The following is a 14,842-nucleotide window of genomic DNA, read 5'->3' on the forward strand; positions in this document are numbered from 1 at the left end:
TCCATAATCAGCACCCCCCCAGTGGCGCCTCCATAAACAGCACCCCCCAGTGGCCCCTCCATAAACAGTGGCCCCCAGTGGCCCCTCCATAAACACCGCCCCACCCCACAGTGGCCCCGCCATAAATAGCGCCCCCTAGTGGCCCCTCCCGAAACACCGCCGCCCCCGGTGGCCACTCCCAAAACACTACCTCCCAGTGGCCCCTCCCTAAACATTGCTCACCAGTGGCTGCTCCCTAAACACTGCCCCCCAGTGGACCCTCCCTAAATACCGCCCACCAGTGGCCCCTCCCTAAACCGCCCCCCAGCGGCCCCTCCCTAAACACTGCACCCCAGTGGCCCCTCCCTAAACAGCGTCCCCCAGCGTCCCCTCCATAAACAGCGCCCCGTAGTGGCCCCTCCATAAACAGCTCCCCCCCCTCCCCGCAGTGGCCCTTCCAACAACAGCGCCCCCCAGCGGCCCGCTCCAACCCGCAGCCTCCGCGCGCTCGTGCCCGCCCTCTTTGGAAGGCAGGGAATGACGCGCCGGGCATTGTGAGGTGGATGGGTCGCCTAGCGACGGGCGAGTGTTTGGAGCGCGACGGCGGTGAGGCCCGGGACCGGGACACGGAGCCTGTGCGGGAGGGAAGCGGTGAGTTAGCCGCTCGGCGATGGGTGAGGGACAGGGGGACGGGGACAGAGCCCGCGGGCTCCCGGTGTCTGGGCCTCTGGAGCAGGGACAGAGATCGAAGACAGCACAGCACGCTGCATGCAAACCCTGCGGCCCCTGAGCCTGCGCACAGACCCGCTGCCCATTGCTCTTTGCCCAGTTGCAAACGCCTCCTGCTCCGGCTGTGCCAGCTCGATGGTTATCATTTCTCTCACCCTTTGACAGTAACTGTGGCGGCGGCCTGCCCATTGGTGAACTACCTCCCCGTCCAACAAGTTTCTGCGTTACTTTATCTTTCTGCATTTTCCTGCTGTGTCTGCATTATATATATTCAGATATAAACCTCCTTGGCCACACCATCCATTTATTTGATGCTGCTGATAGAGGCAGCCTGTCAATAATGTCAGAATGGAGCATTTGTTGGGCTTGGGACCGATGGAGCAGTCAGTAATACCAACTCTCACCAATTAATCATCAGGGTTTTAATTTGTTTTTGAGAATTGCCCCAACTCGCGATCTCAACAAGTCACAGTTTTCCTTTCTGGGGCAGGCGGAGGATTTGCAGTCGCTGCTGCCAACGAAACAGCATCAGCTGTGAATCCGTGACATCATTAGTTCAGGCGGGCCAATAGAAGCAAGGGGCGAAAAAAGATAGCCAATCAAAACCAGACTACCGGGCGCGCGTGCGAGGACCCGGTTCCTGCGGTCACGTGACAGGTTGGCGGCGCAATGAGTAAACAGGTGTCACTGCATGGGTCACCAAAGGTCTGATTGGTCCCCTTGGAGGGTAAGACCAGGTTTAATGATTGGACCCCTCGGAAGGCAAGACAAGGTCTAATATTTGGACCCGTTGGAGGGCAAGACCAGGTCTAATGATTGGTCCCCTTGGTGCACATAAGAACATAAGAATTAGGAACAGGAGTAGGCCATCTAGCCCCTTGAGCCTGCACCGCCATTCAACAAGATCATGGCTGATTTGGCCATGGTCTCAGCTCCACTTACCCGCCCGCTCTCTGTAACCCTTAATTCCCTTATTGGTTAAAAATCTATCTATCTGTGACTTGAATACATTCAATGAGCTAGCCTCAACTGCTTCCTTGAGCAGAGAAGTCCACAGATTCACAACCCTCTGGGAGAAGAAATTCCTTCTCAACTCGGTTTTAAATTGGCTCCCCCGTATTTTGAGGCTGTGCCCCCTAGTTCTAGTTTCCCCGACCAGTGGAAACAACCTCTCTGCCTCTATCTTGTCTATCCCTTTCATTATTTTAAATGTTTCTATAAGATCATCCCTCATCCTTCTGAACTCCAACGAGTAAAGACCCAGTCTACTCAATCTATCATCATAAGGTAACTCCCTCATCTCCGGAATCAGCCTAGTGAATCGTCTCTGTACCCCCTCCAAAGCTAGTATATCCTTCCTTAAGTAAGGTGACCAAAACTGCACGCAGTACTCCAGGTGCGGCCTCACCAATACGCTATATAGTTGCAGAAGGACCTTCCTGCTTTTGTACTCCATCCCTCTCGCAATGAAGGCCAACATTCCATTCGTCTTCCTGATTACATGTTGCATCTGCAAACTAACTTTTTGGGATTCATGCACAAGGATGCACGAGGTTGCAGCCCCTGTTCCACTATTTGAAGGGGCTGCTCCTGAAATTCTGGCTGCACTTCAGTCCCACTCTCCTGATCTTTGGGCACCCTGTGCGGAGGGGAGCGGGTAGGTCCGAAGGCCTCCTCGTAGGACTGCTCCTGGGCACGGCCAAGGGTGCCATCAGCCGGTCCAGGCAGCGGGCGGTCGAGGGGGTCGTTCAACCTGACTGCCTGCCTCTCTTCCGCTCTTACATCCGGTCCAGGGTGTCCTTGGAGATGGAGCACGCGGTGTCCACCGGTACGCTCGCGGCCTTCCGCGAGAGGTGGGCACCGGAGGGACTGGAGTGCATCATCACGCCCGGCAACCAAATTTTAATTTGATTTTACGTTTTAAAGTTAATTTGTTTTAATTGCCGGTGCTTTTAGTGTCCTCTTCCCTTTTATAGGGGGCACTGGGGAAAAATTGTGATTTTAGTGCCCAAAAAAAAAACAAAAAAAAAAAGAAAAAACACAAAAAAAACAAAAAAGGGGGGAAAAAAAGGGCCTTGTAAATGTCTGGAGTGTCACCCAGGTCGGGTGGCACCGTTTAATGTCTTTATGTTTTGCAGGTAAACTCAAAAGAGTTTCATGCACAAGGACCCCCAGGTCCCTCTGCACCGCAGCATGTTGTAATTTCTCCCCATTCAAATAATATTCCCTTTTACTGTTTTTTTTCCAAGGTGGATGACCTCATATTTTCCGACATTGTATTCCATCTGCCAAACCTTAGCCCATTCGCTTAATCTATCGAAATCTCTTTGCAGCCTCTCTGTGTCCTCGACACAACCCGCTTTCCCACTAATCTTTGTATCATCTGCAAATTTTGTTACACTACACTCTGTCCCCTCTTCCAGGTCATCTATGTATATTGTAAACAGTTGTGGTCCCAACACCGATCCCTGTGGCACACCACTAACCACCGATTTCCAACCCGAAAAGGACCCATTGATCCCGACTCTCTGCTTTCTGTTAGCCAGCCAATTCTCTATCCATGCTAATACATTTCCTCTGACTCCACATCCCTTTATCTTCTGCAGTAACCTTTTGTATGGCACCTTATCGAATGCCTTTTGGAAATTTAAATACACCACATCCATCGGTACACCTCTATCCACCATGCTCGTTATATCCTCAAAGAATTCCAGTAAATTAGTTAAACATGATTTCCCCTTCATGAATCCATGTTGCGTCTGCTTGATTGCACTATTCCTATCTAGATGTCCCGCAATTTCTTCCTTAATGATAGCTTCAAGCATTTTCCCCACTACAGATGTTAAACTAACCGGCCTATAGTTACCTGCCTTTTGTCTGCCCCCTTTTTTAAAGAGAGGCATTACATTAGCTGCTTTCCAATCCGCTGGTACCTCCCCAGAGTCCAGAGAATTTTGGTAGATTATAACGAATGCATCTGCTATAACTTCCGCCATCTCTTTTAATACCCTGGGATGCATTTCATCAGGACCAGGGGACTTGTCTACCTTGAGTCCCATTAGCCTGTCCAGCACTACCCCCCTAGTGATAGTGATTGTCTCAAGGTCCTCCCTTCCCACATTCCCGTGACCAGCAATTTTTGGCATGGTTTTTGTGTCTTCCACTGTGAAGACCGAAGCAAAATAATTGTTTAAGGTCTCAGCCATTTCCACATTTCCCATTATTAAATCCCCCTTCTCATCTTCTAAGGGACCAACATTTACTTTAGTACTCTTTTCTGTTTTATATATCAGTAAAAGCTTTTACTACCTTTTTATGTTTTGCGCAAGTTTACTTTCGTAATCTATCTTTCCTTTCTTTATTGCTTTCTTAGTCATTCTTTGCTGTCGTTTAAAATTTTCCCAATCTTCTAGTTTCCCACTAACCTTAGCCATCTTATATGCATTGGTTTTTAATTTGATACTCTCCTTTATTTCCTTGGTTATCCACGGCTGGTTATCCCTTCTCTTACCGCCCTTCTTTTTCACTGGAATATATTTTTGTTGAGCACTATGAAAGAGCTCCTTAAAAGTCCTCCACTGTTCCTCAATTGTGCCACCGTTTAGTCTGCGTTCCCAGTCTACTTTAGCCACTCTGCCCTCATCCCACTGTAGTCCCCTTTGTTTAAGCATAGTACGCTCCTTTGAGACACTACTTCCTCACCTTCAATCTGTATTACAAATTCAACCATACTGTGATCACTCATTCCGAGAGGATCTTTTACTAGGAGATCATTTATTATTCCTGTCTCATTACACAGGACCAGATCTAAGATAGCTTGCTCCCTTGTAGGTTCTGTAACATACTGTTCTAAGAAACAATCCCGTATGCATTCTATGAATTCCTCCTCAAGGCTACCCTGTGCGATTTGATTTGACCAATCGATATGTAGGTTAAAATCCCCCATGATTACTGTCATTCCTTTTTCACATGCCTCTATTATTCCCTTGATTATTTTCCGCCCCACCGTGAAGTTATTATTTGGGGGCCTATAAACTACGCCCATCAGTGACTTTTTCCCCTTACTATCTCTAATCTCCACCCACAATGATTCAACATTTTGTTCATTAGAGCCAATATCGTCTCTCACAACTGCCTTGATATCATCCTTTATTAACAGAGCTACCCCACCTCCTTTCCCTTCTTGTCTATCTTTCCGAATTGTCCGATACCCCTGTATGTTTAATTCCCAGTCTTGGCCACCCTGCAACCACATTTCTGTAATGGCCACCAAATCATACCCATTTGTAATGATTTGTGTCGTCAACTCATTTACTTTATTTCGAATGCTGCATGCGTTTAGGTAGAGTGTTTTAATACTAGTTTTTTAACCATGATTTTTAGTTTTGACCCCTCCTACAGCCCCTTTATATTCATACATATTGTCCCTTCCTATCACCTTGTGGTTTACACTTCCCCCAGTGCTACTCTGCTTTGTTGCCTCCTGCCTTTTGCATTCTTTCTTGGGGTCCTGTTCATCTGAGCTCTCACCCACTCTAACTAGCTCAGAGCCCCCTCCTGGGTTCCGAATAATCCTCACATTGAGGCACCGCGCTTTCAGGCTTGTCTTTTTATTGCACTTTGACCCTTTAGAATTTTGCTGTACAGTGGCCCTTTTTGTTTTTTGCCTGTGGTTTCCCTGCCCTCCACTTTCACTCATCTCCTTTCTGTCTTTTGCTTCTGTCTCCATTTTGTTTCCCTCTGTCTCCCTGCATTGGTTCCCATCCCCCTGTCATATTAGTTTAACTCCTCCCCAACAGCACTAGCAAACACTCCCCCTAGGACATTGGTTCCGGTCCTGCCTCGGTGCAGACCGTCCGGTTTGTACTGGTCCCACCTCCCCCAGGAATTTGAATCCTTCCCTGCTGCACCACTGCTCAAGCCACGTATTCATCTGAGCTATCCTGCGATTCCTACTCTGACTAGCACGTGGCAGTGGTAGCAATCCCGAGATTACTACTTTTGAGGTCCTACTTTTTAATTTAGCTCCTAGCTCCTTAAATTTGTCTCGTAGAACCTCATCCCTTTTTTTACCTATAGCGTTGGTACCAATGTGCACCACGACAACTGGCTGTTCACCCTCCCTTTTCAGAATGTCCTGCACCCGCTCCGAGACATCCTTGACCCTTGCACCAGGGAGGCAACATACCATCCTGGAGTCTCGGTTGCGGCCGCAGAAACGCCTATCTATTCCCCTTACAATTGAATCCCCTATCACTATCGCTCTCCCACTCTTTTTCCTGCCCTCCTGTGCAGCAGAGCCAGCCACGGTGCCATGAACTTGGCTGCTGCTGCCCTCCCCTGATGAGTCATCCCCTCAACAGTACTCAAAGTGGTGTATCTGTTTTGCAGGGGGATGACCGCAGGGGACCCCTTCACTACCTTCCTTGCACTGCTCTTCCTGCTGGTCTTCCATTCCCTATCTGGCTGTGGAGCCTTCACCTGCGGTAAGACCAACTCGCTGCACGTGCTACTCACGTCATTCTCAGCATCGTGGATGCTCCAGAGTGAATCCACCCTCAGCTCCAATTCCGCAACGCGGTGCGTCAGGAGCTGGAGGCGGATACACTTCCCGCACACGTAGTCGTCAGGGACACCGGAAGTGTCCCTGTGTTCCCACATGGTACAGGAGGAGCATATCACATGACCGAGCTCTCCTGCCATGACTTAACCTTTAGATACAAGACCAGGTTTAATGATTGGTCCCCTTGGAGGGCAAGACCACGTTTAATGATTGGTCCTCTTGGTGCACAAGACCAGGTTTAATGATTGGTCCCCTTGGAGGACAAGACACACACAGCAGTTTGCCATTTCATCCAGCCTGCTGGAGAGTGTGTAATTTGATCCATTCATTGTGACAGGCAGGCTCCAGAGTAGTGCTAACACTACTGCTTTCAGAGAACAGACAGGGCTCACCCTTGCCCCGGGTTAGGAGCATTCACAGTGCTCACACTGCCGAGTTCAGATAGGAAAGGGTGAGTCTATGGAGGTATTTTAACATGAGGATGAGTATTTTAAAATCAAGATGTTAGTGGCTGCGCAGGACCTCTTGAGCGCTGCGCAGGTTAGCGAGCACAAGGGTGGTGGGGGAACGGGACTTGCTGCGTTTTATGATACGTGCAGCAGAGTTTTGGCTGAGCTCAAGTTCATTGAGGGTGGAAGATGGGAGGCTGACCAGAACATTGGAATAGTCGTGTTCGGAAAATAACACATACATGCAATGTTATGCATGTTGTAGGACCAACACACAATATGCCCTCATTTTATAAAATGCATTTATTTATTGCGCATCCTTAGTTGCCCTTGAGAGGTTGGTAGTGAGCTGCCATTTTGAACCGCTGCAGCCCGGGGGTTGAGGGAAGAGAGGGAGAACATGGTGCAGCTGTAAAGGGGGCGGGGTGGAAGAACGTGATTCAGGCCTAACAGAGGGCAGGAGAATGTGATCTATCTTCCCATCTGGATCACATTTGTGCTCTCATCCCCCGCACCTTTAGACCTGAATCACGTTCTCATCCCTCCCCACTGTTCTCACCGTGCTTCCCCTCCAACAAGTTCCTGATCTCCCCCTTCCCCCCCCCCCCACACCCAAAGCACCTGACCTTCTCCCATCTCTCCGAGAGCTTCCTTCTCTGAGCTCCTCTTCCCACCCCCTCGATACCCCCTCCCACCCCACTTCCTTCCCCTCTCCCCCATCGATCCCCTACCCTCCCCTTTCGATCCCCTCTCCTCCTCACCGATCCCCTCTTCCCCCCCCCCCTCGATCCGCTCTCCTTTCTACCCCCCTCACATCCGATCCCCTGACCTCCGCAGGGAGCTGAGGAAAGCGTGGTAATGCAGGCCGCAGCCGTCACACCATTGGGTACTGCGCATGCGCCAGCGGATCGAGTGTGCATGCGCGGTACCAAACAGGCACGCATGCGCAGAGAGAGCCAATAACACGCTGCAAACAATCATTCTGGAGTAAATATATCAGAGCGAGAATGATAAGGGAAGGAGTGAGGGGCCGTCCCATTATCAGCAGCCTGAGAGACTCTGTCTCGAAGATTAGGGGAGCTGGAACAGACTAAAGGGGAGTCAAGGGTTATGGGGAACAGGCAGGAAAGTGGAGTCGAGGTCGATAATCAGCCATGATCTTATTGAATGGCGGAGTAGGCCTGAGGGGCCGTATGGCCTACTCCTGCTCCTATTTCTTATGTTCTTATGTTCTCCGAATGTTGTACACAGACGCAGAGAGAGAGAGCATGTGAGAGAAACATTCCCGATAAGTTGCAGGGTCGTCCATCCCGTAACCGATTTTTGCAAAGTTAAAGGCCGCGCACATTGTGTGAGCGGACCAAAGAAAGAAGGGGGGAGGAGTCAGTGCCGCCTGTTACACTCCCTGCCCAGTAGTCACTTTTGTTGACTCCAGTGGGATCCCTCTCAAAGCTATTACAGTAGCAAGGGTTTGTGTGCAACCTCGGGCACCAGCGGTTTATAGGGGACAGGGGGCTCGCTGGCAGAAGTGATATATATAACAGCCACTAACCCTTTCACTTTTCTACCCCTCTTTACCTATGCCTTTTCAAGCAGTGGGGCAACTCGGTAACCCCTTTTACATCTTGGTCCAATTTTGATTTACAGAGGAGTCAATGGGAGAGATGTAAAATGGGCTCCCGACTTGCTATCGCACATTTTACAGCATCGCACAACATCGAAAATCTATCCCAGTGAACTAGAACTACCCCCTCACAGCCCAGATTTGGCAGGGGTTAGGGGTGGTGTCATTCTCTCTCCTTCTGCCTCACTCTCTTTCTCTCTGTCTCTCCCTCTCCCCCACCCCCCCCCCCCCCCCGGTCTTCCTCTCTCTATCTATCTCTATTTGTAAGTCTCTCTCTCTCAGTCTCTCCATCTCTATCTCTCCCTCTCTCTCTCTCTGTCTCACTCTCTCTTACTATCTGTGTCTCTCCCTCTCCCTGTCTCTCTCTGTCTCTCCTTCGCTCTGTCTCTCTTTCTCTATCTCTCTCTGACTCTCACTACCTGTCTCTCTGTCTATTTCTCTTTCTCTCTGTCTCTCTATTTATCTCTATCCATCTCTCTGTCTCTCTCCCTCTCTCTCACTCTCATTCTCTCTGACTCTATCTGTCGCTCTCTGTCTCTGATTCTCACTATCTTTTGCTCTCTCTCGCAGTCTCTCTCTGTCTCTCTCTTTGTCTCTCTCTATCAGTCTCTCCCTCTGTCTCTCTCGCTCGGTCCAGTACTTGCCCTGTGGTTGAGATTGGGAACCTGCTGCCCGGGTTTCATTGGCCGTGGACTTGAGTCAAAACAATTCAGTGCCACCTCCGTACCCCAGGGCACGCTGGACATGGAGCCACTCTGCACGCTCCAGTTGGTAATGCTTCACCAGTAATACCAATTCTCACAAATTAATCACGAGACACACGATTTTTAATGAAAATTTACCCCAACTCGGGAAGGGTGGTGATAACGGGTAGGATTTAAAAAACTTTTTTGTAAAACGTCTTCAGACGGAGTAAAGTGCTGTGATCTGTTAGAGATTCTAAAAAGCCACTAATGAGGTTTATAAACCAAAAAATACTAACTCATGATTTCTTACCAAATCTCATGACTTTTAAGAGTTTGTCTCATGATTTATGAGGCGGTGGGGTTGGCATTACTGCATAGGTCTCTTTCTATCTTAACTGCTCCACGACCAAAATCGGTGTGCTCCTCTCCAAAAGTGACTTCACATCTACAAGGCCAGCAACAAGCCTAGTAACAAATAGCTAAGTGAAGGTTTGGCATTCCATCAAATATTCTTTCCAGTTTATGTTGTACCAGTATCTCAAATTTAAGTTAAATTCGCCATTCTGATTTATGTAGAATCAATTATTAAGCAATAAAGTAAAAATAAGCATTATTTTAGACCAAAATTGAAGGCATTTTAGTTGGACATGTCTAGTGATAGCGTTGTTGTCAGTATTGGTTTGTGCATTGTCAATAATAATTAAAAATTCTAATCCTAACCACTACCTTAACCCTAACTACTGTCAATAGTCACTCCAATTACAGTTATATTAACTAATAGTTCTTTGCCATGTATCCTTTAACATTGATAATTATGATAATTAGTTGGGTTACATCCATATGTAATAAAACCACATTCATGTCGAGGTGTCAGCCGAAATATTAACGTCGGATATGAACCTTTTCAGCCGCATATCCCAAGGAGTTGCATCACAGTAACAAATAAAAGGTAAACGTGGTCAGAAATGACAAGCCGAGGCGTAGCTCTTGCATGAGTCCTAGGCTGTCGCTCTTTTTACAGAATGCACTGTCATATACGATCAATGGCACTGCTCAGGACTGACTTCTTTCCCAGTCATTGTTGGACGAGCCAAGACTCACCTCCTGGGAGATACAAGAGGTAAATGGGTTTCAGACCAGAAATTGACTGGCAGGGCTGATTTCACACCAGGGAGGATGGCCGTTCGCCCTAATGTAAAAGCAGCTAATGACGCAGCATTGCTTGAAAAGGGAAGCTTTTAAAGTCAAAGCAAACGGCTAGCCTGCTGCACCATTATTCACGTTTGAGTGGTCACCCTTGTCCTTGATGACCTACATTGGCTCCCAGCCCCCACAATGCTGCAAATGTAACATTCTCAACCTGGTGTTTAATGATGCTTCATGATCTGGCCCCTCCCCATCTTCAGCCCCACTACCCCACCCCTGCAAACTCTCCATTCCCCTGACTCTGCCCGCCCCCCATCTTCACCCTGCCATTGAGGCAATGCCTTCAACCGCCTAGGCCCCATGCTCTGCAATTACCCCCGCTAAACCTGTCCGCCTCTCCAGCTCTCTCTCCTCTGTAAACTGGTTACCCCTCGAATATCTCCTCCTTTGGCCTTGAGCCGATGATTATGATTATGCCTTTGTGATGTGCCTTGGGACATTTTTCTCGCATTCCACGCACTATATAAATGCAACTTGTTGCCATTGATACAATAGGCAACATAACCCTGTTTGGAGCCAATGGACAGTGTTCCATGTGTGTGATTGAGTACTATGTGTGGAAGCCTGCCTTCCACAGTATCTGCTCGCATTGTGTGACGTATGCTCCAGAACTAGCCACGCATCTATCCGACAACGTGGAAAACTGTCCAGGTATGTCCGGTGCACAAAAAGCAGAACAAATCCAATCCGGCCAATTACCGCCCCATCATTCTACTATCAATCATCAACAAAGTGATGGAAGGTGTCGTCGACAGTGCTATTAAGCAGTACTTACTCACCAATAACCTGCTCACCGATGCTCAGTTTGTGTTCCGCTAGGAGCACTCAGCTCCAGATCTCATTACAGCCTTGGTTCAAATATGGACAATAGAGCTGAATTCCAGACATCAGGTGAGAATGACTGCCCTCGACATCAAGCCAACATTCAAGGAGCCCTGTAAAACTGAAGTCAATGTGAATCAGGGGGAAAACTCTCCACTGGCTAGAGTCATATCTAGCACAAAGGAAAATGGTTGTGGTTGTTGGAGGTCAATCATCACAGCCCCAGGACATCACTGCAGGAGTTCCTCAGGGCCATGTCCTCGGCCCAACCATCTTCAGCTACTTCATCAATGACCTTCCCTCCATCATAAGGTCAGAAGTGGAGATGTTCACTGATGACTGCACAGTGTTCAGTGTCATTCGCAACTCCTCAGATAATGGAGCAGTCCATGCCCGCATGCAGCAAGACCTGGACAACATTCAGGCTTGGGCTGATAATAGCAAGTAACCACAAAAGTGCCATGCAATGACTATCTCCAACAAGCAAGAGCCTAACCACCGCCCCTTGACATTCAATGGCAATACCATCGCCGAATCCCACCATCTACAAGGCACAAGTCAGGAGTGTGATGGAATACTCTCCACTTGCCTGGATGAGTGCAGCTCCAACAACACTCAAGAAACTTGACACCATCCAGGACAAAGCAGCCTGCTTCATTGGCAGCCCATCCATCACCTTAATCATTCACTCCCTCCACCAGCGATGCACCATGACTGCAGTGTGTACCATCTACACGATGCACTGCAGCAACTCACCAAGGCTTCTTTGGCAGCACCTTCTAAACCTGCGATTTTTATCACCCAGAAGGACAAGGGCAGCAGGTACATGGGAACATCACCACCTCCAGGTTCCCCTCCAAGTTACACATCATCCTGACTTGGAAGTATATCGCCGTTTCTTGATCATCGCTGGGTCAAAATCCTGGAACTCGCTCCCTAACAGCACTGTGGGAGCACCTTCACCACACGGACTGCAGCGGTTCAAGAAGGTGGCTCACCACCACCTTCTCAAGGGCAACTAAGGATGGGCAATAAATGCTGGCCTTGCCAGCGATGCCCACATCCTATGAACAAATTTTTAAAAAACTGTAGCACATGGGCCTCCATACATAGTGCTCAATTAAAACAAAGTCAGTACCACATCCCTCAGCGCAGCATAAATGCAGTTTGGATATATTTTCCTTTTTTTTTCCGGTTTAAAAAATGTATATTTTCTCTGTTGTACAGCTAACTCAGCTGTGGGTGTAAGTGCTGCTATCATTGTTTGCTCTTGCTGAAGAGCAACAGAATCTGCCCCTGTACATTCACAACAGTAGTGAAAACCCCTCATTGAAAGTACAGGCCCTCCAGCAAGAGAATGCAGGGGAAGTGCTGAGATTTATTCCGAGTAGTGGGAGGGAGGAGGAATCTCAATCTGACATGCACACATGGAATTAGAAAGAATAAAGACAGACCAGCATGCGTGTTGTGCCTTTAACATCCCAAAGCATTTGGCAGCCAAAACTTGACCTAGAGAGAAAGCCATGGCATTCACCCAAACTTCTGAAGTATAGTCAGTAATATAGGCAATACAGCAGTTTGTGTCCAACAAGCTCCACAAACAACAATGAGATAAATGAACAGATAGTCTGTTTTTGTGATGTTGGTTGAGGGATACATTAATTGTTGACCAGGACAAATCCCCTGCTCTTTTTTGAATAATACTATGGGATCTTTTGCATCCACCTGAACAGGCAGGTTGAACATCTCATCTGAAAGACGGCATCTCTGACAATGTAGCACTCTTTCAGTACTGCTTCGAAGTGTCAGCCTGGATTATGTGCTCCTCCCTGGAGTGGGGCTTGGACCCACTACCTTCTGACTCGGGCAAGAGAGCTACCCACTGAACCATGGCTGGCACTTACTCATCTAGTGACATGAAAGGTAACCACTGAACAGACGGCGTGATCATGGAGGTAAAGTTATATAGAAAGTAATGCATATGTGTAATTAATTACAAAGCAATCACTTAATCGAAAGGTTTAAGATGGTAGAAGACACAAGACTGCTAAATTGCCACTTTTGTTTTTGTTTCTCTTGGGCACTGCTTTTGACTGTAAAATAAGACCCTGATGTGGAAAATGAATCTACTTGTAGTCTTCTTTTTCTGTTTGGCACTTTGTGAGCGACAGCTCCCCGGATAAATGCATTCCATGGTATAGTGTGAGCAGCACAGAGCTGCATGGGTCAGATTCGGCCCCAGTCTGTGCTGAGTTAGTTAATGGTAATGTGCTACAATTGGCCCCTGGGCCCCTGGCCTGTGGTCCCTGTCATGTATTTCACCATCTTGCAATAACTATAAGGATGTAACTGTAACTCATGCATACTGTACCTGTACCCTTGTAATGCATACCCTGACCACAGGGAGTGAGCTCCTCACCTGGGCTTCCAGGTATAAAAGGGGAGGTCCCACCCAGGATCAACACTCTTCAGTCCTGGAAATAAAGTGAAGGTCACAGAGTATATCCATGCCTCATGTGAGTTTGTAACAAGGTGCAGAGACATAACATCTGGCGACGAGAATCGGGAATCACCGAACCACGAGGATGGTCACTGGTGGCACAGAGGAACGTTACTGTGTGGGTGAGGACCGGGACGACTTTGTGGAAAGACTCCAGCAGAGCTTTGTCACAAAGGACTGGCTGGAAGAGGCAGCGGCTGACAAGCGGAGGGCGCATCTACTGACCAGCTGTGGTCCACAGACGTATGTGCTGATGAAAGACTTTCTCACACCCCAAAAGCCAGTGGACAGGTCCTTCGAAGAGCTCAGCCAGCTGATCAGTGAGCAACTCAAGCCGGCAAGTAGCGTACACATGGCCCGGCACCGGTTCTACTCTCACCGGCGTCGGGAGGGTCAAAACATCTCGGACTTCGTGGCGGAACTGCGGCGTCTGGCCAGTCTCTGTAAGTTCTCCGATGCCTGCAGGGGGAGATGTTAAGGGACTTTTTAATCGAGGGCATTAATAATGCCGGCATTTTCAGGAAGCTCATAAAGACTAAGAATTTGACTTTAGAAGGGGCAGCGTTGACAGCTCAGACCTTCATGGCAGGGGAAGAGGAGACCAAGCTAATTTACGCACACAGCCCTGGTTTCAGTGTTGCAATGAACCAGGGAGTTAATGTTGTAAAAAGGACACAGAACCCCACAGGCAGGCAAGGGCAATTCGACACTGTCCAGGCAGGCAGGCAAGGGCAATTCGACACTGTCCAGGCAGCCAGGGTGGGCCTGCAACAGGGACAATGGAAAGGGGATCAGCAATTCACGCCATCACGAGGAACAATGCATCCTGTGATGGGACAATTAACACCCTCCATCAGAGTGATTAGAAACAGCCAAAAGGGCCATCAGAGAGGAATGCCTGGGAATAGCCCTTTTGTTAACAGCAATCTCAGCTCATGTTGGAGATGTGGGGGCAGACACACTGCAAAAATCTGCAGGTTCCAACTTTACACCTGTAGGATTTGTAATGTCAAGGAACACCTGGCCAGGATGTGCAAAAAGGCAGTAGCGAGGCTAGTCTGCAAGACAGACGAACCAGACGAGGGGTCTGAAATGCAGGATGAGGCCTGGGGAACTACCATGGAGGCTGAAGTTCAGAGAGTTCATGTGGCCGACGTCCACAGCTCATACACCAAAACGCCACCCATGATGACGCCACCCGGTGCACATGGAGCTGGATACCGGAGCTAGCCAGTCCCTCATGAGCGCCCTACAATTTGAGAGACTATGGCCACACAGAGCTAG

General features: G+C 48.6%; 1 protein-coding gene across 3 annotated transcripts in view; it reads left to right on the forward strand.

Annotated features, from left to right (window-relative positions):
- The first annotated feature begins 511 nt into the window (after positions 1-511).
- Positions 512-14,842, forward strand: part of ttll2 (tubulin tyrosine ligase-like family, member 2) — a 40,484-nt gene continuing 26,153 nt past the window's right edge. The window contains exon 1 of one of the 3 annotated variants that reach the window (XM_070888822.1): positions 512-585. The gene's annotated coding sequence lies outside the window, so the exon portion shown is untranslated. Of the gene's footprint in view, positions 631-12,975; positions 13,014-14,842 lie in introns of those variants that run through there. The other 2 variants (XM_070888821.1, XM_070888823.1) reach the window with 2 other exon arrangements.

The sequence above is a fragment of the Pristiophorus japonicus genome, chromosome 9 (genome assembly GCF_044704955.1).
Source record: "Pristiophorus japonicus isolate sPriJap1 chromosome 9, sPriJap1.hap1, whole genome shotgun sequence".
Classification (NCBI taxonomy): domain Eukaryota; kingdom Metazoa; phylum Chordata; class Chondrichthyes; family Pristiophoridae; genus Pristiophorus; species Pristiophorus japonicus.